This window comes from Apium graveolens, chromosome 2, assembly GCF_009905375.1.
Source record: "Apium graveolens cultivar Ventura chromosome 2, ASM990537v1, whole genome shotgun sequence".
NCBI classification, from domain to species: Eukaryota; Viridiplantae; Streptophyta; class Magnoliopsida; order Apiales; family Apiaceae; genus Apium; species Apium graveolens.
The window spans coordinates 123,731,435-123,734,549 of record NC_133648.1 but is presented as its reverse complement, the minus strand read 5'-3'; the positions used below and the strand labels follow the sequence as shown (position 1 = coordinate 123,734,549).

The window sequence follows — 3,115 nt, the reverse complement described above, 5'->3', positions numbered from 1 at the left end:
CTACTGAAGACCCCAACATGCACATCAGGAATTTTATCGAGATCTGTAGTACTTTCAAATATAATGATGTGACTTATGAGGCTATCAAGCTGAGGATTTTCCCATTCTCTATGAGGGATAAAGCTAAGGACTGGTTACATTCTGAACCAGCGGGGTCCATCACTACTTGGCAAGATCTTGCGCAAAAGTTTCTGATAAAGTTCTATCCAATGGCGAAAACTGCGGCTATGAGGAGTGCTCTTACTCAGTTTGCGCAGCAACCTACAGAATCCATGTGCGAAGCTTGGGAGCGCTACAAGGAGATGTTGAGAAAGTGTCCACAACATGGTATACTTGATTGGATTGTGATCACTGGTTTCTATAATGGTTTGGGGGCCCAATCTCGGCCCATGCTCGATGCAGCAGCTGGAGGTGCCTTGTGGGCCAAAAGCTATACTGAGGCTTATAATCTTATTGAGACTATGGCTGCAAATGAGCATCAAAACCCAACTCAAAGGATGATGCCTGGGAAGGTAGCAGGTATTCTGGAAGTTGATGCAGCTACAGCTATTGTAGCGCAGCTCCAAGCGCTGTCTATGAAGGTCGATTCTCTAGCCACCTATGGAGTCAATCAGATAGCTATGGTTTGTGAGCTTTGTGCAGGTTCTCATGCTACGGATCAGTGTTATCTTGTTAATGAATCTGTTCAGTATGTGAACAATTATCAGCGACCGCAGCAGCCTGTGTCAGCTACTTATCATTCTAACAACAGAAATCATCCAAATTTCAGCTGGAGCAATAAACCGAATTCTATTCAGCAACCATATCAGCAAGGCGTAAGTAAACAGTTTAATCCACCTGGATTCTAGAAACCACAGCATTATGCTCAAAGGCAGTCATATCCTCAACAAGGAGGTACTGCTCCACCTTCTAGTGCTGATTTTGAGGAACTTAAGCTGTTGTGCAAAAGTCAGGCTGTTTCTATCAAGACCTTGGAAAATCAAATCGGTCAAATAGCCAATGCAGTGCTCAATCGTCAACCTGGCACACTTCTCAGTGATACTGAAGTGCCAGGCAGAAAGGAAGCTAAAGAGCAAGTCAAGGCTATTACCTTAAGGTCTGGAAAAGTTGTTGATGTTGAAAAAGCAAAAGACGGAGAAGCTGAAGTTGGTGATGAAGAAGTTAAGAAAAAGGAGAAAGCGGTGGAACCAAGGAACACTACTGTTGAACACACTCTGCCTGAGGGTAGTACAGGGGAGAAACAACTCTATCCTCCACCACCTTTCCCTAAGAGATTGCAACAACAAAAGCTGGATAAGCAGTTCAGTGAGTTTGTGCAGGTGTTCAAGAAACTTCAAATCAATATATCTTTTGTTGAGGCTCTGGATCAAATGCCTAGTTATGCGAAATTTATGAAGAGTATTCTTTTAAGAAAGGTGAAACTGGATGACCTTGAGATCGTTGCTCTAACGGAAGAGTGCAGTGATGTGTTGCAACAAAAATTACCTCAAAAGCTTAAAGATCCAGGTAGCTTCACCATTCCTTGCACCATTTGCAAGTTGTCTTTTGACAAATGCCTGTGTAATTTAGGAGCAAGCATCAATCTGATACCGTTGTCTATCTTCAAACAGTTGAATTTTCCTGATCCAAAGCCCACCTACATGTCTGTACAATTGGCTGATCGTTCTATTACATACCCACGAGGCATAGTGGAGGATGTGCTAGTAAAGGTGGATAAGCTCTTCTTTCCTGCAGACTTTGTTATTCTGGATTTCGAGGAAGATAAGAAGATTCCCATAATCTTGGGGAGACCTTTCTTGGCTATAGGCCGTACCTTGATAGATGTGCAGAAAGGTGAACTTACTATGAGGGTGCAGGATCAGGATGTGACATTCAATGTATTCAAAGCAATGAAATTCCCTACAGAAGATGAGGAGTGCTTAAAGGTGGATTTGATTGATTCTGCGGTTACTTCAGAACTTGATCATATGCTAATGTCTGATGCATTAGAGAAAGCCTTAGTGAGGGACTTTGACAGTGATGATGAGGATGGCAATGAGCAACTACAATATCTAAATGCTTCTCCTTGGAGGCGAAAACTAGACATGCCATTTGAATCTCTTGGTACTTCTGACCTCAAAAATGCTGAAGGAAAGCTCAAACCATCTATTGAGGAAGCACCTACCTTGGAGCTTAAACCATTGCCTGAACACTTGAGGTATGTTTTTTTAGGTGATGCATCTACTTTACCTGTTATTATTGCATCTGACCTTTCAGGTAGTGAGGAGGACAAGCTCTTGAGGATCTTGAGAGAATTCAAATCGGCTATCGGATGGACTATATCAGACATAAAAGGGATCAACCCTTCGTATTGCATGCATAAAATTCTGCTAGAGGAAGGTAGTAAGCCGACGGTTGAGCAACAGCGATGACTTAATCCTATCATGAAAGAAGTAGTGAAGAAATAAATTCTGAAGTGGCTGGATGCAGGAATCATATATCCTATTTCTGACAGTTCGTGGGTGAGCCTCGTGCAATGTGTACCTAAGAAATGAGGTATTACTGTGGTAGCAAATGAGAAGAACGAGCTCATTCCCACTCGAACAGTCACAGGATAGAGGGTATGCATGGACTACAGAAAGTTTAACAAGGCCACGAGGAAGGATCACTTCCCTCTTCCATTTATTGATCAGATGCTTGACAAGTTGGCCGGTCATTAGTATTATTGTCTTCTGGATGGCTATTTGGGGTATAATCAGATATGTATTGCACCAGAGGATCAAGAAAAGACTACCTTCACTTGTCCATTCGGCACGTTTGCTTTTCGCCGAGTTTCATTTGGCTTATGTGGCGCACCGGCCACTTTTCAGAGATGTATGATGGCTATATTCTCTGATATGATTGGAAATAATGTCGAGGTGTTCATGGACGAATTCTCCGTCTTTGGACATTCCTATGATGAATGTTTGAATAATCTTCGTGTGGTGCTTAAAAGGTGTGTGGAAACTAATTTGGTGCTCAATTGGGAAAATGTCACTTTATGGTGCGTGAAGGCATTATTCTTGGGCATAAGGTCTCCAGCAAGGGTCTTGAGGTGGACAAAGCCAAGGTGGGAGTCATTGAAAATCTTCCACCA

General features: G+C 42.6%; 1 non-coding gene across 1 annotated transcript; it reads right to left on the bottom strand.

Moving 5' to 3' along the window:
• Nucleotides 1–224: 224 nt before the first annotated feature.
• LOC141709943 (small nucleolar RNA R71) lies at nt 225–331 on the bottom strand. The gene has a single exon (XR_012570494.1). It is a non-coding gene; the product is annotated as a small nucleolar RNA R71 (small nucleolar RNA).
• Between the last annotated feature and the right edge of the window lie 2,784 nt (nt 332–3,115).